A 23959-nucleotide genomic window follows, 5' to 3' on the forward strand; every position below is an offset into this window, starting at 1 on the left:
CATTAACAGAACTGTGGGAAAACAATGCCCGACAGACAAGGGCGAAGGACACTGTCTACCGGTGTGCTAGCTACCGAACTATCCCCACCTCCTGCTTGCACAGTGTACCAGAGTCCTATCTTTCTAACTAGCTAGCACCCAGTGTCCTAAATGTTTACAGAACTGCCATCATTAACAGAACTGTGGGGGAAAAGTGCCCGACAGGTGAGGGCGAAGGACAGTCTGCCTCTTCTTCTGTGGGTTTATCTGCGGTTGGCATCCAATGGTGCATTACCGCCACCTATTGTACTGAAGTGCCTCCTCCTCCTCCTAGCTTTAAAATGGACCAATAGAAGCATAAAGAGGTGTTCCTGCAGCTGCAGGAATGCCCACGTTCAGGAAACCCCAAAGTGCAAAATATGACCTTTTCATTCAAGACAGGATATTGCATCAAGTGATAAAACATGTTTTGTTTAGGTACCTTTTTTTTCTCCCTCAACTCAGCTAGCTAAACGGAGGCTAGGTTGAAGATACCACTGTAGCTAGCTAAAAGCGAGGCTAGGTTGAAAATACCACTGTAGCTAGCTAAACGCGAGGCTAGGTTGAAGATACCACTGTAGCTAGCTAAAAGCGAGGCTAGGTTGAAAATACCACTGTAGCTAGCTAAACGCGAGGCTAGGTTGAAGATACCACTGTAGCTAGCTAAACGCGAGGCTAGGTTGAAGATACCACTGTAGCTAGCTAAAAACGAGGCTAGGTTGAAGATACCACTGTAGCTAGCTAAAAACGAGGCTAGGTTGAAGATACCACTGTAGCTAGCTAAATGCGAGGCTAGGTTGAAGATACCACTGTAGCTAGCTAAACGCGAGGCTAGGTTGAAGATACCACTGTAGCTAGCTAAACGCGAGGCTAGGTTGAAGATACCACTGTAGCTAGCTAAAAGTGAGACTAGGTTGAAGATACCACTGTAGCTAGCTAAAAGCGAGGCTAGGTTGAAGATACCACTGTAGCTAGCTAAAAGCGAGGCTAGGTTGAAGATACCACTGTAGCTAGCTAAATGCAAGGCTAGGTTGAAGATACCACTGTAGCTAGCTAAAAGCGAGGCTAGGTTGAAGATAACACTGTAGCTAGCTAAACGCGAGGCTAGGTTGAAGATACCACTGTAGCTAGCTAAAAACGAGGCTAGGTTGAAGATACCACTGTAGCTAGCTAAATGTGAGGCTAGGTTGAAGATAACACTGTAGCTAGCTAAATGCGAGGCTAGGTTGAAGATACCACTGTAGCTAGCTAAATGCGAGGCTAGGTTGAAGATACCACTGTAGCTAGCTAAATGCGAGGCTAGGTTGAAGATACCACTGTAGCTAGCTAAACGCGAGGCTAGGTTGAAGATACCACTGTAGCTAGCTAAACGTGAGGCTAGGTTGAAGATACCACTGTAGCTAGCTAAATGTGAGGCTAGGTTGAAGATACCACTGTAGCTAGCTAAATGCGAGGCTAGGTTGAAGATACCACTGTAGCTAGCTAAATGCGAGGCTAGGTTGAAGATACCACTGTAGCTAGCTAAATGCGAGGCTAGGTTGAAGATACCACTGTAGCTAGCTAAACGTGAGGCTAGGTTGAAGATACCACTGTAGCTAGCTAAAAACGAGACTAGGTTGAAGATACCACTGTAGCTAGCTAAATGTGAGGCTAGGTTGAAGATACCACTGTAGCTAGCTAAATGCGAGGCTAGGTTGAAGATACCACTGTAGCTAGCTAAATGCGAGGCTAGGTTGAAGATACCACTGTAGCTAGCTAAATGCGAGGCTAGGTTGAAGATACCACTGTAGCTAGCTAAACGTGAGGCTAGGTTGAAGATACCACTGTAGCTAGCGACCTCAACCTAATAAAAACAAACGTCATTACCATCACGATAAACTTAAACTGGAGGAGGCAAGTCATAATACAATTGGCTTGGTTGCCAATTTATTATTTAACATTACTAGTACAATAGTACTCCCTTATCGGAATGGGTACAGTGCCTTGCGAAAGTATTCGGCCCCCTTGAACTTTGCGACCTTTTGCCACATTTCAGGCTTCAAACATAAAGATATAAAACTATTTTTTTGTGAAGAATCAACAACAAGTGGGACACAATCATAAAGTGGAACGACATTTATTGGATATTTCAAACTTTTTTTTAACAAATCAAAAACTGAAAAATTGGGCGTGCAAAATTATTCAGCCCCCTTAAGTTAATACTTTGTAGCGCCACCTTTTGCTGCGATTACAGCTGTAAGTCGCTTGGCGTATGTCTCTATCAGTTTTGCACATCGAGAGACTGAATTTTTTTTCCCATTCCTCCTTGCGAAACAGCTCGAGCTCAGTGAGGCTGGTGGAGAGAATGCCAAAGAGTGTGCAAAGTTGTCATTAAGCCATAAAGGTGGCTACTTTGAAAAATCTCAAAAATATTTTGATGTACTATGCACTATGCAGCTGTTATTCTATAGGCTGGGATCTGCACTATTGATTCCTTGTGTTATTTCATAGTTTCTTCTATTCTACAATGTAGAAAATATTGAAATAAATTAAAACCCTGGAATGACTAGGTGTGTCCACTTTTGACTGGTACTGTACGTATTTTAACCCATGAATTGATGCTCTCAATAAGAATACATTTCTGCGCGAGGCTTGTGGCAACTTAACAAAATTCACATATGAGTTCCTATTCTTCCCGGCAGTTTTTTTTCTTTCTGACTTTTAAATGATTCATAGTTTCTTGATCTGCATGTCATTGACAGTGTGGTGTAGTAAACGTTTTCTAATAGAAATACTGTATCAAATCGGTGTCGACCTAGATTTCTCTTTGAGACAGATAATTAGTGTCTTTATCTAAATTGACACACAGAGACACTCTGACGCCCCATGAGCACATTGACATTTTATTTACATTATTTCCCCTGAACAGGACAGTTTTATACAGTATATATATATATATTTTGTATTTATTTAAATACACTACTTTGAACTGGCGCTCTATGGGCTTCAGTAGTGCACTATATATAGGGGTTAGAGAGTTGTTGAAATACACTGTAGGTCTCTATAGATCAGCTTTGACACCGAAACCAGGTCCAGGGGGAGGCTCAGACAGACTCGTCAGTCCTCCTGCTGGCTCGCAGGAGAAACGCCCGTTCCTGGAAGATAAAAAATGTAAATATATATTTATATATTTGTAAATATATATTTATAAATATATATTTATATACATGACACCACCGGAACCACTGACACCCCTTTGGTTTCTATACTGCTGCTACTCGCTGTGTATTCTCTATGGGCTGAGTAGGTGAATGCTGTAGGTGAATGCTGTAGGTGAATGCTGTAGGTGAATGCTGTAGGTGAATAAGTCAATGCTGATAAGTCAATACTCTCTAAATGTGATCCGTTAGTTACTAGTTACCCTGTCAGTAACGTAACTTTTTTTGATTACCCCCAAAACTCCGTAATCAATACCATATTCTGCATTTACGGCAGGAATATATTGTTTACCTTTTAGTTGGTGACACTTGAATATCTTGATAATATGCAGCTGTTTAAAGGGAAATCTGTTTTGGTAAAAAGCTGAGGGAAGGGCCTGGAGAAATGTAACCAGTCTCAGATTAATAGACAGAGAAATGGACGCAAGGCCTGACCATCCATGATATCAACATTATAGTTATAACCATGTTATGAGGCTATACAGGACTGACCATCCATAATATAAACATAGTTATAACCATGTTATGAGGCTATACAGGACTGACCATCCATTATATAAACATAGTTATAACCATGTTATGAGGCTATACAGGACTGACCATCCATGATATCAACATTATAGTTATAACCATGTTATGAGGCTATACAGGACTGACCATCCATGATATCAACATTATAGTTATAACCATGTTATGCGGCTATACAGGACTGACCATCCATGATATCAACATTATAGTTATAAACCATGTTATGAGGCTACAGGACTGACCATCCATTATATCAACATTATAGTTAAAACATGTTATGAGGCTATACAGGACTGTCCATCCATGATATCAACATTATAGTTAAAACCATGTTATGAGGCTCTACAGGACTGACCATCCATGATATCAACATAGTTATAACCATGTTATGAGGCTCTACACTGTTTACAAAAATTGGTGGAGAACAAGCTTCTATTTTGGGTTCTGATTGAACTGAACTCATGAGGCATTTATAAGTTACATTCTTCAAGAATCGATATATTTATCTAGATATCTATATCTATGTAGCAACTACAGATTGCTCCTTTAAGTCTATCAAACGTGTTTCCAGTCTGAGCACGTGTCTATTAGGCCTATGGATGTATTTATCTCATCAGTCTGAGCACGTGTCTATTAGGCCTATGGATGTATTTATCTCATCAGTCTGAGCACGTGTCTATTAGGCCTATGGATGTATTTATCTTATCAGTTGTTATTCTATAGGCTGGGATCTGCACTATGCAGCTGTTATTCTATAGGCTGGGATCTGCACTATGCAGCTGTTATTCTATAGGCTGGGATCCTCACTATGCAGCTGTTATTCTATAGGCTGGGATCTGCACTATGCAGCTGTTATTCTATAGGCTGGGATCTGCACTATACAGCTGTTGTTCTATAGGCTGGGATCTGCACTATGCAGCTGTTATTCTATAGGCTGGGATCTGCACGACACAGCTGTTATTCTATAGGCTGGGATCTGCACGACACAGCTGTTATTCTATAGGCTGGGATCCACACTATGCAGCTGTTATTCTATAGGCTGGGATCCTCACTATGCAGCTGTTATTCTATAGGCTGGGATCTGCACTATGCAGCTGTTATTCTATAGGCTGGGATCCTCACTATGCAGCTGTTATTCTATAGGCTGGGATCTGCACTATGCAGCTGTTATTCTATAGGCTGGGATCCTCACTATTCAGCTGTTATTCTATAGGCTGGGATCCTCACTATGCAGCTGTTATTCTATAGGCTGGGATCTGCACTATGCAGCTGTTATTCTATAGGCTGGGATCTGCACTATGCAGCTGTTATTCTATAGGCTGGGATCCTCACTATGCAGCTGTTGTTCTATAGGCTGGGATCTGCACTATGCAGCTGTTATTCTATAGGCTGGGATCCTCACTATTCAGCTGTTGTTCTATAGGCTGGGATCTGCACTATGCAGCTGTTGTTCTATAGGCTGGGATCTGCACTATGCAGCTGTTATTCTATAGGCTGGGATCCACACTATGCAGCTGTTATTCTATAGGCTGGGATCCGCACTATGCAGCTGTTATTCTATAGGCTGGGATCCACACTATACAGCTGTTATTCTATAGGCTGGGATCCACACTATGCAGCTGTTATTCTATAGGCTGGGATCCGCACTATGCAGCTGTTATTCTATAGGCTGGGATCCTCACTATGCAGCTGTTATTCTATAGGCTGGGATCTGCACTATGCAGCTGTTATTCTATAGGCTGGGATCTGCACTATGCAGCTGTTATTCTATAGGCTGGGATCTGCACTATGCAGCTGTTATTCTATAGGCTGGGATCCTCACTATGCAGCTGTTATTCTATAGGCTGGGATCTGCACTATGCAGCTGTTATTCTATAGGCTGGGATCTGCACTATACAGCTGTTGTTCTATAGGCTGGGATCTGCACTATGCAGCTGTTATTCTATAGGCTGGGATCTGCACGACTGTTATTCTATAGGCTGGGATCTGCTGTTATTCTATAGGCTGGGATCCACACTATGCAGCTGTTATTCTATAGGCTGGGATCCTCACTATGCAGCTGTTATTCTATAGGCTGGGATCGGCACTATGCAGCTGTTATTCTATAGGCTGGGATCCTCACTATGCAGCTGTTATTCTATAGGCTGGGATCCACACTATGCAGCTGTTATTCTATAGGCTGGGATCCACACTATGCAGCTGTTATTCTATAGGCTGGGATCCTCACTATGCAGCTGTTATTCTATAGGCTGGGATCTGCACTATGCAGCTGTTATTCTATAGGCTGGGATCCTCACTATGCAGCTGTTATTCTATAGGCTGGGATCTGCACTATGCAGCTGTTATTCTATAGGCTGGGATCCTCACTATTCAGCTGTTATTCTATAGGCTGGGATCTGCACTATGCAGCTGTTATTCTATAGGCTGGGATCCTCACTATGCAGCTGTTCTATAGGCTGGGATCTGCACTATGCAGCTGTTATTCTATAGGCTGGGATCTGCACTATGCAGCTGTTATTCTATAGGCTGGGATCCTCACTATTCAGCTGTTGTTCTATAGGCTGGGATCTGCACTATGCAGCTGTTATTCTATAGGCTGGGATCCTCACTATTCAGCTGTTGTTCTATAGGCTGGGATCTGCACTATGCAGCTGTTGTTCTATAGGCTGGGATCTGCACTATGCAGCTGTTATTCTATAGGCTGGGATCCACACTATGCAGCTGTTATTCTATAGGCTGGGATCCGCACTATGCAGCTGTTATTCTATAGGCTGGGATCCTCACTATGCAGCTGTTATTCTATAGGCTGGGATCCACACTATACAGCTGTTATTCTATAGGCTGGGATCCGCACTATGCAGCTGTTATTCTATAGGCTGGGATCTGCACTATGCAGCTGTTATTCTATAGGCTGGGATCCTCACTATGCAGCTGTTATTCTATAGGCTGGGATCTGCACTATGCAGCTGTTATTCTATAGGCTGGGATCTGCACTATGCAGCTGTTATTCTATAGGCTGGGATCCTCACTATGCAGCTGTTATTCTATAGGCTGGGATCTGCACTATGCAGCTGTTATTCTATAGGCTGGGATCTGCACTATGCAGCTGTTATTCTATAGGCTGGGATCCTCACTATGCAGCTGTTATTCTATAGGCTGGGATCTGCACTATGCAGCTGTTATTCTATAGGCTGGGATCTGCACTATGCAGCTGTTATTCTATAGGCTGGGATCCTCACTATGCAGCTGTTATTCTATAGGCTGGGATCTGCACTATGCAGCTGTTATTCTATAGGCTGGGATCTGCACTATGCAGCTGTTATTCTATAGGCTGGGATCTGCACTATGCAGCTGTTATTCTATAGGCTGGGATCCTCACTATTCAGCTGTTGTTCTATAGGCTGGGATCCACACTATGCAGCTGTTGTTCTATAGGCTGGGATCCACACTATTCAGCTGTTATTCTATAGGCTGGGATCCTCACTATTCAGCTGTTGTTCTATAGGCTGGGATCCTCACTATTCAGCTGTTGTTCTATAGGCTGGGATCCTCACTATTCAGCTGTTGTTCTATAGGCTGGGATCCTCACTATTCAGCTGTTGTTCTATAGGCTGGGATCCTCACTATTCAGCTGTTGTTCTATAGGCTGGGATCCACACTATGCAGCTGTTGTTCTATAGGCTGGGATCCACACTATGCAGCTGTTGTTCTATAGGCTGGGATCCTCACTATTCAGCTGTTGTTCTATAGGCTGGGATCCTCACTATTCAGCTGTTATTCTATAGGCTGGGATCTGCACTATGCAGCTGTTATTCTATAGGCTGGGATCTGCACTATGCAGCTGTTATTCTATAGGCTGGGATCTGCAGCTGTATTCTATAGGCTGGGATCCTCACTATGCAGCTGTTGTTCTATAGGCTGGGATCTGCACTATGCAGCTGTTATTCTATAGGCTGGGATCCTCACTATGCAGCTGTTATTCTATAGGCTGGGATCTGCAGCTGTTATTCTATAGGCTGGGATCCTCACTATGCAGCTGTTATTCTATAGGCTGGGATCCTCACTATGCAGCTGTTATTCTATAGGCTGGGATCCACACTATGCAGCTGTTATTCTATAGGCTGGGATCCACACTATGCAGCTGTTATTCTATAGGCTGGGATCTGCACTATGCAGCTGTTATTCTATAGGCTGGGATCCACACTATGCAGCTGTTATTCTATAGGCTGGGATCCACACTATTCAGCTGTTATTCTATAGGCTGGGATCCACACTATGCAGCTGTTATTCTATAGGCTGGGATCCGCACTATGCAGCTGTTGTTCTATAGGCTGGGATCTGCACTATGCAGCTGTTATTCTATAGGCTGGGATCCACACTATGCAGCTGTTATTCTATAGGCTGGGATCTGCACTATGCAGCTGTTATTCTATAGGCTGGGATCCTCACTATGCAGCTGTTATTCTATAGGCTGGGATCCACACTATACAGCTGTTATTCTATAGGCTGGGATCCACACTATGCAGCTGTTATTCTATAGGCTGGGATCCGCACTATGCAGCTGTTATTCTATAGGCTGGGATCCTCACTATGCAGCTGTTATTCTATAGGCTGGGATCTGCACTATGCAGCTGTTATTCTATAGGCTGGGATCTGCACTATGCAGCTGTTATTCTATAGGCTGGGATCCTCACTATGCAGCTGTTATTCTATAGGCTGGGATCTGCACTATGCAGCTGTTATTCTATAGGCTGGGATCTGCACTATGCAGCTGTTATTCTATAGGCTGGGATCTGCACTATGCAGCTGTTATTCTATAGGCTGGGATCTGCACTATGCAGCTGTTATTCTATAGGCTGGGATCTGCACTATGCAGCTGTTATTCTATAGGCTGGGATCCTCACTATTCAGCTGTTGTTCTATAGGCTGGGATCCACACTATGCAGCTGTTGTTCTATAGGCTGGGATCCACACTATTCAGCTGTTATTCTATAGGCTGGGATCCTCACTATTCAGCTGTTGTTCTATAGGCTGGGATCCTCACTATTCAGCTGTTGTTCTATAGGCTGGGATCCTCACTATTCAGCTGTTGTTCTATAGGCTGGGATCCTCACTATGCAGCTGTTGTTCTATAGGCTGGGATCCTCACTATTCAGCTGTTGTTCTATAGGCTGGGATCCACACTATGCAGCTGTTGTTCTATAGGCTGGGATCCACACTATGCAGCTGTTATTCTATAGGCTGGGATCTGCACTATGCAGCTGTTATTCTATAGGCTGGGATCTGCACTATGCAGCTGTTATTCTATAGGCTGGGATCTGCAGCTGTTATTCTATAGGCTGGGATCCTCACTATGCAGCTGTTGTTCTATAGGCTGGGATCCTCACTATGCAGCTGTTATTCTATAGGCTGGGATCTGCACTATGCAGCTGTTATTCTATAGGCTGGGATCTGCAGCTGTTATTCTATAGGCTGGGATCCTCACTATGCAGCTGTTATTCTATAGGCTGGGATCCTCACTATGCAGCTGTTATTCTATAGGCTGGGATCCACACTATGCAGCTGTTATTCTATAGGCTGGGATCCACACTATGCAGCTGTTATTCTATAGGCTGGGATCTGCACTATGCAGCTGTTATTCTATAGGCTGGGATCCACACTATGCAGCTGTTATTCTTTAGGCTGGGATCTGCAGCTGTTATTCTATAGGCTGGGATCTGCAGCTGTTATTCTATAGGCTGGGATCTGCAGCTGTTATTCTATAGGCTGGGATCCACACTATGCAGCTGTTATTCTATAGGCTGGGATCCACACTATGCAGCTGTTATTCTATAGGCTGGGATCTGCACTATGCAGCTGTTATTCTATAGGCTGGGATCTGCACTATGCAGCTGTTGTTCTATAGGCTGGGATCCACACTATGCAGCTGTTGTTCTATAGGCTGGGATCCACACTATTCAGCTGTTGTTCTATAGGCTGGGATCCACACTATGCAGCTGTTATTCTATAGGCATCCTATCGCCACAACACCAGTCTATTTACCCAGTATCGCCACAACACCAGTCTATTTACCCAGTATCGCCACAACACCAGTCTATTTACCCAGTATCGCCACAACACCAGTCTATTTACCCAGTATCGCCACAACACCAGCCTATTTACCCAGTATCGCCACAACACCAGCCTATTTACCCAGTATCGCCACAACACCAGCCTATTTACCCAGTACCTATTTACCCACTATTTACCCAGTATCGCCACAACACCAGCCTATTTACCCAGTATCGCCACAACACCAGTCTATTTACCCAGTATCGCCACAACACCAGTCTATTTACCCAGTATCGCCACAACACCAGTCTATTTACCTAGTTTTAGGTTGTAGTTATTATAGGACTATTTCCCTCTATACCATTTGTATTTCATTAGCCTTTGACTATTGGATGTTCTTATAGGCACTTTAGTATTGCCAGTGTACCAGTATAGCTTCCGTCCCTCTCCTCGCTCCTCCCTGGGCTCGAACCAGGAACACATCGACAACAGCCACACTTGAAGCAGCGTTGCCCATGCAGAGCAAGGGAAACAACCACAGGCTCGGAGCAAGTGACGTTTGAAACGCTATTAGCACGCACCCCGCTAACTAGCTAGCCATTTCACATCGGTTACACCAGCCTCATCTCAGGAGTTGATAGGCTTGAAGTCATAAACAGCGCAATGCTTGACGCACAACGAAGAGCTGCTGGCAAAAAGCACGAAAGTGCTGTTGGAATTAATGCCTACCACCGCTCAGTCAGATACTTAGATACTTGTATGCTCAGTCAGATTATATGCAACGCAGGACACGCTAGATAATATCTAGTAAAATCATCAACCATGTGTAGTTAACTAGTGATTATGATTGTTTTTTATAAGATAAGTTTAATGCTAGATAACACCTTACCTTGGCTTACTGCATTCGCGTAACAGGCAGTCTCCTTGTGGAGTGCAACGAGAGAGAAGCAGGTCGTTATTGCGTTGGACTCGTTATAGATTTATATATATATATATTATAAATTTTGTCCACTCCGTGTATATCGTTGTGTTTTTTTTGTGTGAAGCAGAGAATAACTCTCGTTGTAGTTGTCGTTGATCTGGAGCATGGGAGCGTTAACACAGCCACCGAGACACTCCACCTCTATTAGAGAGAACATCTTGTCTGACGTCATTCCTCCTACCTTGATGCCTGAGGGGAACTTTAAAAAATTTTAAAGGTCAAATGTAGCCATTTTTTTTTATCTCAATATCTAAATGTTTTCTGGGTAACTGTTAGCATCACTGATTGTTTTCATTGAAAATGTTTTTAAAAAAATATAGAAAATAAATAAATAGCTTCTTAGCAAAAATACATTTCTTAAGTAAGAATTTAGCTAAGACAGTTTGGGAGTGGTCTGAGTGGGGAGGGGAAAAGGGAAAATTTGCTGTTATTGGCAGAGAGGTTTGGAACTCTTTCTTATTGGTCTATTAACTCACTTACTGCCTGGTGATGTCACCATGTAGGCCAAAACTCCATCCCACTAAAACAAGTTGAAATATCAGGTGGTCTTTTCAAACAGCTCTTACACTAAATGGGGCATTATCATCATATTCACTGTATTATTCCAAACTCTGTGTGGGGATAAATATATAGAAAAACACAAAACAATCATGTTTTTGATTACACTGGGCCTTTAACATAGTACAAATTACACTGATCTGATGGAAGAATTGGTATCTTGATAGCCGGGTCTCAGATCTATTGGTATTGTTACCTAATCCATTCCATAAGGAGCTGGCAACCAGGCTATATTAAAGAGACCAGAAACGGACAGGCACCCAGGCTATATTAAAGAGACCAGAAACGGACAGGCACCCAGGCTATATTAAAGAGACCAGAAACAGACTGGTACCCAGGCTATATTATAGAGACTAGAAACAGACTGGTACCCAGGCTATATTATAGAGACCAGAAACAGACTGGTACCCAGGCTATATTATAGAGACCAGAAACAGACTGGTACCCAGGCTATATTAAAGAGACCAGAAACGGACTGACTCCCAGGCTATATTATAGAGACCAGAAACGGACTGGTACCCAGGCTATATTATAGAGACCAGAAACGGACTGACTCCCAGGCTATATTAAAGAGACCAGAAACGGACTGACTCCCAGGCTATATTAAAGAGACCAGAAACGGACTGACTCCCAGGCTATATTAAAGAGACCAGAAACGGACTGACTCCCAGGCTATATTAAAGAGACCAGAAACGGACTGACTCCCAGGCTATATTAAAGAGACCAGAAACGGACTGACTCCCAGGCTATATTAAAGAGACCAGAAACAGACTGGTACCCAGGCTATATTATAGAGACCAGAAACAGACTGGTACCCAGGCTATATTATAGAGACCAGAACTAACTTCAAATTCTATTTCCTAATATGTCTACCTATCATGGTTAAATACTAGAACAATGAAAGCTGTCTACCTATCATGGTTAAATACTAGAACAATGAAAGCTGTCTACCTATCATGGTTAAATACTAGAACAATGAAAGCTGTCTACCTATCATGGTTAAATACTAGAACAATGAAAGCTGTCTACCTATCATGGTTAAATACTAGAACAATGAAAGCTGTCTACCTATCATGGTTAAATACTAGAACAATGAAAGCTGTCTACCTATCATGGAAATAGAACAATGAAAGCTGTCTACCTATCATGGTTAAATACTAGAACAATGAAAGCTGTCTACCTATCATGGAAATAGAACAATGAAAGCTGTCTACCTATCATGGAAATAGAACAATGAAAGCTGTCTACCTATCATGGAAATAGAACAATGAAAGCTGTCTACCTATCATGGAAATAGAACAATGAAAGCTGTCTACCTATCATGGAAATAGAACAATGAAAGCTGTCTACCTATCATGGGAATAGAACAATGAAAGCTGTCTACCTATCATGGAAATAGAACAATGAAAGCTGTCTACCTATCATGGTTAAATACTAGAACAATGAAAGCTGTCTACCTATCGTCCTTCTGTAGCTCAGTTGGTAGAGCATGGCGCTTGTAACGCCAGGGTAGTGGGTTCGATTCCCGGGACCACCCATACGTAGAATGTATGCACACATGACTGTAAGTCGCTTTGGATAAAAGCGTCTGCAAAATGGCATATATTATTATTATTATATTATGGTTAAATACTAGAACAATGAAAGCTGTCTACCTATCATGGTTAAATACTAGAACAATGAAAGCTGTCTACCTATCATGGTTAAATACTAGAACAATGAAAGCTGTCTACCTATCATGGTTAAATACTAGAACAATGAAAGCTGTCTACCTATCATGGAAATAGAACAATGAAAGCTGTCTACCTATCATGGAAATAGAACAATGAAAGCTGTCTACCTATCATGGAAATAGAACAATGAAAGCTGTCTACCTATCATGGAAATAGAACAATGAAAGCTGTCTACCTATCATGGTTAAATACTAGAACAATGAAAGCTGTCTACCTATCATGGAAATAGAACAATGAAAGCTGTCTACCTATCATGGAAATAGAACAATGAAAGCTGTCTACCTATCATGGAAATAGAACAATGAAAGCTGTCTACCTATCATGGAAATAGAACAATGAAAGCTGTCTACCTATCATGGTTAAATACTAGAACAATGAAAGCTGTCTACCTATCATGGAAATAGAACAATGAAAGCTGTCTACCTATCATGGAAATAGAACAATGAAAGCTGTCTACCTATCATGGAAATAGAACAATGAAAGCTGTCTACCTATCATGGTTAAATACTAGAACAATGAAAGCTGTCTACCTATCATGGAAATAGAACAATGAAAGCTGTCTACCTATCATGGTTAAATACTAGAACAATGAAAGCTGTCTACCTATCATGGTTAAATACTAGAACAATGAAAGCTGTCTACCTATCATGGAAATAGAACAATGCAAGCTGTCTACCTATCATGGTTAAATACTAGAACAATGAAAGCTGTCTACCTATCATGGTTAAATACTAGAACAATGAAAGCTGTCTACCTATCATGGTTAAATACTAGAACAATGAAAGCTGTCTACCTATCATGGAAATAGAACAATGCAAGCTGTCTACCTATCATGGAAATAGAACAATGCAAGCTGTCTACCTATCATGGAAATAGAACAATGCAAGCTGTCTACCTATCATGGAAATAGAACAATGCAAGCTGTCTACCTATCATGGAAATAGAACAATGCAAGCTGTCTACCTATCATGGAAATAGAACAATGCAAGCTGTCTACCTATCATGGAAATAGAACAATGCAAGCTGTCTACCTATCATGGAAATAGAACAATGCAAGCTGTCTACCTATCATGGAAATAGAACAATGAAAGCTGTCTACCTATCATGGAAATAGAACAATGAAAGCTGTCTACCTATCATGGAAATAGAACAATGAAAGCTGTCTACCTATCATGGAAATAGAACAATGAAAGCTGTCTACCTATCATGGAAATAGAACAATGAAAGCTGTCTACCTATCATGGAAATAGAACAATGAAAGCTGTCTACCTATCATGGAAATAGAACAATGAAAGCTGTCTACCTATCGTGGAAATAGAACAATGAAAGCTGTCTACCTATCGTGGAAATAGAACAATGAAAGCTGTCTACCTATCGTGGAAATAGAACAATGAAAGCTGTCTACCTATCATGGAAATAGAACAATGAAAGCTGTCTACCTATCGTGGAAATAGAACAATGAAAGCTGTCTACCTATCGTGGAAATAGAACAATGAAAGCTGTCTACCTATCATGGAAATAGAACAATGAAAGCTGTCTACCTATCATGGAAATAGAACAATGAAAGCTGTCTACCTATCATGGAAATAGAACAATGAAAGCTGTCTACCTATCATGGAAATAGAACAATGAAAGCTGTCTACCTATCATGGAAATAGAACAATGAAAGCTGTCTACCTATCATGGTTAAATACTAGAACAATGAAAGCTGTCTACCTATCATGGAAATAGAACAATGAAAGCTGTCTACCTATCATGGAAATAGAACAATGAAAGCTGTCTACCTATCATGGAAATAGAACAATGAAAGCTGTCTACCTATCATGGAAATAGAACAATGAAAGCTGTCTACCTATCATGGAAATAGAACAATGAAAGCTGTCTACCTATCATGGAAATAGAACAATGAAAGCTGTCTACCTATCATGGAAATAGAACAATGAAAGCTGTCTACCTATCATGGAAATAGAACAATGAAAGCTGTCTACCTATCATGGTTAAATACTAGAACAATGAAAGCTGTCTACCTATCATGGTTAAATACTAGAACAATGAAAGCTGTCTACCTATCATGGAAATAGAACAATGAAAGCTGTCTACCTATCATGGTTAAATAGTAGAACAATGAAAGCTGTCTACCTATCATGGTTAAATAATAGAACAATGAAAGCTGTCTACCTATCATGGTTAAATACTAGAACAATGAAAGCTGTCTACCTATCATGGTTAAATACTAGAACAATGAAAGCTGTCTACCTATCATGGTTAAATACTAGAACAATGAAAGCTGTCTACCTATCGTGGAAATAGAACAATGAAAGCTGTCTACCTATCGTGGAAATAGAACAATGAAAGCTGTCTACCTATCGTGGAAATAGAACAATGAAAGCTGTCTACCTATCGTGGAAATAGAACAATGAAAGCTGTCTACCTATCGTGGAAATAGAACAATGAAAGCTGTCTACCTATCATGGTTAAATACTAGAACAATGAAAGCTGTCTACCTATCATGGTTAAATAATAGAACAATGAAAGCTGTCTACCGATCATGGAAATAGAACAATGAAAGCTGTCTACCTATCATGGTTAAATACTAGAACAATGAAAGCTGTCTACCTATCATGGTTAAATACTAGAACAATGAAAGCTGTCTACCTATCATGGTTAAATACTAGAACAATGAAAGCTGTCTACCTATCATGGAAATAGAACAATGAAAGCTGTCTACCTATCATGGAAATAGAACAATGAAAGCTGTCTACCTATCATGGAAATAGAACAATGAAAGCTGTCTACCTATCATGGAAATAGAACAATGAAAGCTGTCTACCTATCATGGAAATAGAACAATGAAAGCTGTCTACCTATCATGGAAATAGAACAATGAAAGCTGTCTACCTATCGTGGAAATAGAACAATGAAAGCTGTCTACCTATCATGGTTAAATACTAGAACAATGATTCCAATACATATAACATAATAATGGTTTTCCTCCACAGCTAGCTTAAAGCTTCTGTGAACACATCTACACAGAACAACAATATAAACACAACATGTCAAGTGTTGGTCCTATTTTTCATGTGCTGAAATAAAAGATTCAAGACTTATTTCTCTAAAATGTTGTGAAGAAAATTTGTTTACATCCCTGTTAGTGAGCATTTCTCCTTTGTCAAGATAATCCATCCACCTGACAGGTGTGGTATATCAAGAAACTGATGAAACGGCATGATCATTACACAGGTGCACCTTATGCTGGGGGCAGAGTTTTGTTACACAACACAACGCCACAGATGTTCAAGTTTTGAGGAAGCGTGCAATTGGCATGCTGACTGCAGCACTGTCGACCAGAACTGTTGCCAGAGAATTGAATGTTCATTTCTCTACTAGAAGCCGTCGTTTTAGAGAATTTGGCAGTATGTCCAACCGGCCTCACATTCACAGACCACGTGTATGGCGTTGTGTGAGCGATCGGTTTGCTGACTTCAACGTTGTGAACAGAGTGCCCCATGGTGGTGGTGTGGTTATGGTATGGGCAGGCATAAGTTACGGACAACAAACACAATTGCATTGTATCGATGGCAGTTTGAATGCACTTTTGAATGACGAGATCCTGAGGCCCAACATGCCACAGTCAACAGTCTGATCAACTCTACGCGAAGGAAATGTGTCGCGCCGCATGAGGCAAATGGTTTGTCACACCAGATACTGGCTGGTTCTGATCCACGCCCCTACTTTTTAATTTTAAGGTTACCAACAAAAGCATATCTGTGTTCCCAGTCATGTGAAATCCATAGATTAGGGCCTAATGAATTTATTTAAATTGACTGATTTCCTCATGTGAACTGTAACTCCGTAAAAATCTGATGTTTATATTTGCAGAACATCTACTTTGATGTTGTTCATGTCATAAATATACGCAGTCAAGACATCTGTTTTCCATCTCCACTTGAATCCCCTTCATTCTAGGTCCGTCTGTGCACCAAACGGGACAGTCGACCTCTTACCCAGTTTGTTCTGGAGGGCCTCCGGGATGCTGTCGGAGTCGCAAAGCATGCAGGGAGTTGTAGTGCAGATCTGGATGTGGTACTTGCCCACCGGCTGCCTCAGGAAACATGGTGTAGAACGTCGCTACCTCATAGATCCTCATCGGAGGGACCTCAAGCACCTCGGCCACCTGGGAGGAGAGAGAGAGGGAAACAATTCTGTAGCTCAGTTGGTAGAGCATGGCGCTTGTAACGCCAGGGTAGTGGGTTCGATCCCCGGGACCACCCATACATAGAATGTATGCACACATGACTAAGTCGCTTTGGATAAAAGCATCTGCTAAATGGCATATATTATTATTATTAAGGCTCGTGGACAGGAGGAGCGGTAATTTAATAATGGATGGAGTACTGAACACGCCCCCAAGTCTACACAGGTTCTGTCGAATTCTATCGTTCTACAAATCGTTGCCAAACAGCAAAAAATTAAATGAACATACTCCATTCTAAAAACAGATCGATGCTTCAGGATATTGATTGATCGATTGATGAATGCCCTTGTTCATGGCTGAGATGGGCAGTCATCCATCTCTGAGCCAGGTCCAACACAGGGATGGTGGCGGCCTGTTTGTGGCCCTCTGGGTACATACTAATGATAGCATCAATCCTCTGAAAACAACGACAAAACAGCTTTTCATTAGTGAGGCTATATGATGTCCACAAGAACAGAGAATGTGACTTTTTTTTTATAAAGCTTCCTGTTCAAAACGATTTATAAAGATGTGATAAAAGTGATGGTTTTCAAAGTTGAGTTTGACGTGCAGGTATTTCTCTGAGGGTCGTGTTCTCGTTGACTCACCTTCAGGTTCTCCGCTGTGAACTCAAAGGGAGGGTCTGGGTTGTTTTCAGGAGTATCTCTGTGCTACAATAGAAGAAAATGCATCACATCAGTCATCACATTGACAAACAGCAGTATCTCATTGAGTTGCATAAAGACATTTTACTTACCAGGCACAAACTAAAACATGTTAAGTTAAACTGGTAAATTTGTAAACAAAGAAAACGTGTAAGGAAAAGCCAATATTTCCATAGATCATTTAGAAGGCGTGGTAAAGAATAGGAGACGAATCGCCCAGGCCACTCAGACTCAACTCTGGACCTCCCAGCCAGTCCCACTGCATTTTGTCATTTTTCCCCTCTAATCAGACACCAGATGGGTGATTCCCTTCTAATCAGGGACTGATTTAGACCTGGGACACCAGGTGGGTGATTCCCTTCTAATCAGGGACTGATTTAGACCTGGGACACCAGGTGGGTGATTCCCCTCTAATCAGGGACTGATTTAGACCTGGGACACCAGGTGGGTGATTCCCTTCTAATCAGGGACTGATTTAGACCTGGGACACCAGGTGCGTGATTCCCTTCTAATCAGGGACTGGTTTAGACCTGGGACACCAGGTGGGTGATTCCCCTCTAATCAGGGACTGATTTAGACCTGGGACACCAGGTGGGTGATTCCCTTCTAATCAGGGACTGATTTAGACCTGGGACACCAGGTGGGTGATTCCCTTCTAATCAGGGACTGATTTAGACCTGGGACACCAGGTGGGTGATTCCCCTTCTAATCAGGGACTGATTTAGACCTGGGACACCAGGTGGGTGATTCCCCTCTAATCAGGGACTGATTTAGACCTGGGACACCAGGTGGGTGATTCCCCTCTAATCAGGGACTGATTTAGACCTGGGACACCAGGTGGGTGAGTCCCCCTCTAATCAGGGCCTGATTTAGACCTGGGACACCAGGTGGGTGATATTAATCAGGGACTGATTTAGACCAGGACACCAGGTGGCTCTGGGACTGATTTAGACCCCTGGGACACCAGGTGGGTGATTCCCCTCTAATCAGGGACTGATTTAGACCTGGGACACCAGGTGGGTGATTCCCCTCAATCAGGGACTGGTTTAGTGGACGTGGAACGACAGACACCAGGTGGGTGTTTCCCCTGCTAATCAGGGACTGATTTAGACCCGTGGACACCAGGTGGGTGATTCCCCTCTAATCCACTGATTTATTGACCCGGGACACAAAATGGGTGATTCCCCTCTAATCATGGACTGATTTAGAGTTTACCAGGTGGGTGATTCCTTAATCAGGGACTGATTTAGACCCGGGCACCAGGTGGGTGATTCCCTCTAATCAGGGACTGATTCAAATGATCAAAGCCAGGTGGGTTGATTCCCCTCTAATCAGGGACTGATTTAGACCTGGGAAACCAGGTGGGTGATTCCCCTTGGGAAATCAGGACTGATTTAGACCTGACACCAGGTGGGTGATTCCCCTGATCAGGGACTGATTTAGACCTGGGACACCAGGTGGGTGATTCCCTGAATCAGGGACTGATTTCTACCCTGGGACACCAGGTGGCTGATTCCCCTCTAATCAGGACTGATTTACAGGTAACTGGGACCCCAAAAAGGAAACACAAATGGTAACTATCCCCAAAAAAGGTGATTCCCCACACAGGTGAGTTCATTAATCAATTAACATCCCATCATGCACCAGGTCATGTATAAAAATGCTGTCAGGGCCATTATTTTAGCTACACCAGGTGGCTGATTCCCCTCATAATCAGGGCCTGATTTAGACCTGGGACACCAGGTGGTGATTCCCTGAATCAGGGCCTTTTATGACCTGGACACCAGGTGGGTGATTCCCAATTGAATCAGGGCCTGATTTAGACCTGGGACACCAGGTGGGTGAGTCCCCTCTAATCAGGGCCTGATTTAGACCTGGGACACCAGGTGGGTGATATTAATGATCAGGTAGAACAGAGAACCAGCAGGCTCTGGACTGCTGTTGAGTACCCCTGGTAAAGGCTATGGAGATGTATCCTGTACCTGAGGGACAGTTGTATCCAACAACACATTGTGGAACGACAGACAGTGGGGGTGAATACACTTGTTTCTGCTTCAGTACACTGCCCCCTTGTGGACAGTAGTGTAATACTCCTATCCATGTTTTATTGAAATCTGACAAAATGCATCATTTCGAAATGGATTTGATTGTAGTTTACATTGGCAGTCCTTGGGACCACAACGGGTGCCCATTTTGGTTTAACACGACACAGCTGATTCAAATGATCAAAGCTTCATGATGAGTTGATTTTTTTTTTGAATCAGCTATGTAGTGTTAGAGGGGCAAAAACCAAAATGTGCACCCCTTGGGAAACCTTACACTGACACGCAGCGTCCTCTACCCTGACACGCAGCATCCTCTACCCTGACACGCAGCGTCCTCTACCCTGACACACAGCGTCCTCTACCTCTACCCTGACACACAGCGTCCTCTACCCTAGTAATTATGAAAAGTGGCTTATCAAAGAAAGGATCATATACAGGTAACTATCCCCAAAAAAGGAAACACAAATGAGGGATACACAGAGTATTAAAAGCAGATGCTTCCACACAGGTGAGTTCATTAAGCAATTAACATCCCATCATGCTTAGGGTCATGTATAAAAATGCTGTGCAGACCATTATTTTAGCTACCATGGCTATGCCCTCATAGAATGACAATGCCCCCCATCCACAGGGCACCAGTGGTCACTGAATGGTTTCATAAGCCGTCTCAGACTCCAGATATCAACCCAATTGAAGGCTTATGGGAGATTCTGGAGCCGCGCCTGAGACCGTGTTTTCCACCATCAACAAAACACCAAATGATGTCATTTCTCATGGAAGAATATAGGAGGGATGCGACGCCAGAGTTCCAGAACACTTGTAGAATCTACGCCAGAGTTCCAGAACACTCGTAGAATCTACGCCAGAGTTCCAGAACACTTGTAGAATCTACGCCAGAGTTCCAGAACACTTGTAGAATCTATGCCAAAGTGCATTGAACACACTTGGTGTTGGCGTTTCCTTTATTTTGGCAGTTACATGTATCATTGACTTGCAAAATATATAACTGCACTATACTACATTTGCACCATTTACTAAAGAACGGCCGAGCCGATAAGTCAGGCCGATACTGGCCTTTTCTAGTATATCTGCATTGCTGATAGACCCTCTACAGAGCACATGCAAGTGATAGACCCTCTACAGAGCACATGCAGCTGATAGACCCTCTACAGAGCACATGCAGCTGATAGACCCTCTACAGAGCACATGCAGCTGATAGACCCTCTACAGAGCACATGCAGCTGATAGACCCTCTACAGAGCACATGCAGCTGATAGACCCTCTACAGAGCACATGCAGGTGATAGACCCTCTACAGAGCACATGCAGGTGAGACCCTCTACAGAGCACATGCAGGTGAGACCCTCTACAGAGCACATGCAGGTGATAGACCCTCTACAGAGCACATGCAGGTGATAGACCCTCTACAGAGCACATGCAGGTGATAGACCCTCTACAGAGCACATGCAGGTGATAGACCCTCACATGCAGGTGATAGACAGAGCACATGCAGGTGATAGACCCTCTACAGAGCACATGCAGGTGATAGACCCTCTACAGAGCACATGCAGGTGATAGACCCTCTACAGAGCACATGCAGGTGATAGACCCTCTACAGAGCACATGCAGGTGATAGACCCTCTACAGAGCACATGCAGGTGATAGACCCTCTACAGAGCACATGCAGGTGATAGACCCTCTACAGAGCACATGCAGGTGATAGACCCTCTACAGAGCACATGCAGGTGATAGACCCTCTACAGAGCACATGCAGGTGATAGACCCTCTACAGAGCACATGCAGGTGATAGACCCTCTACAGAGCACATGCAGGTGATAGACCCTCTACAGAGCACATGCAGGTGATAGACCCTCTACAGAGCACATGCAGGTGATAGACCCTCTACAGAGCACATGCAGGTGATAGACCCTCTATGCCGCTACTCTGTTTCAGCACCACCATATAAGTTACTTGAATCTGGCTTATTGTGAGGTTAATAACTCTGAGAAATACATCATGGGCGAAGAAACATATTGTTTTTAATCAAATCAAATAAAGTAGTAGAAAGCTATGAAAGTTCTCCTTCTGAAACTGAACGTGGGCTAGACCGTGCACAAGATGGTGCATTCTTTGGACAAGGCTTCATCAATAATGCCAAGAGTGCGAGAGCCATTTGAAGAATCTCAAATATAAATATGTTTTGATTTTGTTTAACACTTTTTTTTTGGTTACAACATGATCCAAATTAAATGTTATGTCACCTTAGTGAAACGCTTTACGAGCCCTTAACCAACAATGCAGGTTTGACATATGTGTTTCTCATAGTTCTGATGTCTTTCACTATTATTTTACAATGTAGAAAATAGTTTTAAAAAATACAGAAAAACCCTGGAATGAGTAGATGTGTCCAAACTTTTGACTGGTAATGTATATGGGGCAATTTAGCAATTAGGATTAGTTATCTGTAACGGTTATTTGTAAATGAAGCATTGTTGCACACTGTTGGCATATATAGATAAATGCATTTAAAAAATGTGTGACTCCTCAAACAGTCCAATTGAAATGCTCATCCCTACTTTACTAAGCGGTCTTGTGAAAAGCCTGACTCAAAGCTAGAACCAAGCTATGAGGTTACAGATCCTGCACTCACCACGAAGATGCCCCCAGCTCCAGCTCCTGCAGCAGACCGGTGAACGCTCCTGAAGGTTTGATTCTGTGGAATACCAACCAAGACACATTATAGGTTTTACATGAAAACATTTGATTTAAAAAAAAGACTTCCGATACTAATCTCGGGTTAACCAGAAGTAAACGTCTCTCGTCACTTCCTGTTAGAATCTGTCCACGAGAAATAACTTCAACACTATCAGGAAGGTTTGGCTGAACAACGGATGCAACAGTGACAATTCTGATCAGTGTGATTCAAACCGATGAAGAAGTTTGTAGTGTTTATGAACTAGTTTTTTTAACGGTGCAAAGCTCTTTACCGTAACTAACTTTAACCAGTCAGAAAAACATAGCCAGCTATAGTAGCAAGTTAAACTTGCAAGGACAAGAGATATTTTCACAAGCATTCAAACAATAGTATTGTTCACATTAATATTGAACTAAATCATTACTCTAATGAGTAACTATCGTGTTAGCTTGTCCCTGTCAAGTGTCATTCAACATGTCTCTTTCTTCATCAAACATAACCACCGGTTGTTCATTTCTAGAATTAGTCTAACACGAGTACTTTGTTACAGGCATACCGTTAGGGAAACAGCAGATCGAAATGCAGAAGATAGAAACATTTTGAAAGCGGAGCTGGTTTTGCCCCCTTGACACCAACACTTATGTGACCACAGCAATGGCCCGATATCAACACAGCTCGATTGAGAGGGTCTGGTTTAACGCTACGTCAAAAACTAATCTACCACAGATCGAAATTATTGGCAGTGTGAAGCAAATTATTTTCTGTCTAAACTTCTCTCCATAATGAAATTACAGAATATATACCGATTGATTCATCTTAAATTATGTATTTGCATGAACTTCTGCATAAGATTTTTTTTTTTGTTACAATACAAATGACAATTACATGACACCTGCCAAGATCTACGTTCTCACACACCGATCTCCAGCGCCCATATCGGGCTCTGGCACATATTCTTCTTCGTTGAAGTTTAACGGTGGTCGGTATCCAATCAATGTTGCATTACCGCCACCTACTAGACTGGAGTACAACTCTCTTATAGTTTGCTTGAAACTGTCACAGACTCATTTTTATCCTGACTCTTGGTGCGAGCCTCCGATAACTTTACCACACGTACCACCTCAGATACTTCGACCTCAGTCACTTCCATTTTTCCTCCTGTCTTCAGCTCAGTCTGTTTAAACTTTCTACCATTCTTCTGTAACAAACATCTCCCTTTCTTCTGCCCCCTTCCTCCCTCTCTCTCTCAGACCT

General features: G+C 42.5%; 1 pseudogene; it reads right to left on the reverse strand.

The window, feature by feature from the left end:
- Positions 1 to 2884: 2884 nt before the first annotated feature.
- Positions 2885 to 23391, reverse strand: LOC124042191 (annotated as a pseudogene).
- Positions 23392 to 23959: the final 568 nt, after the last annotated feature.

The sequence above is a fragment of the Oncorhynchus gorbuscha genome, linkage group LG08 (genome assembly GCF_021184085.1).
Source record: "Oncorhynchus gorbuscha isolate QuinsamMale2020 ecotype Even-year linkage group LG08, OgorEven_v1.0, whole genome shotgun sequence".
Lineage (NCBI taxonomy): Eukaryota > Metazoa > Chordata > Actinopteri > Salmoniformes > Salmonidae > Oncorhynchus > Oncorhynchus gorbuscha.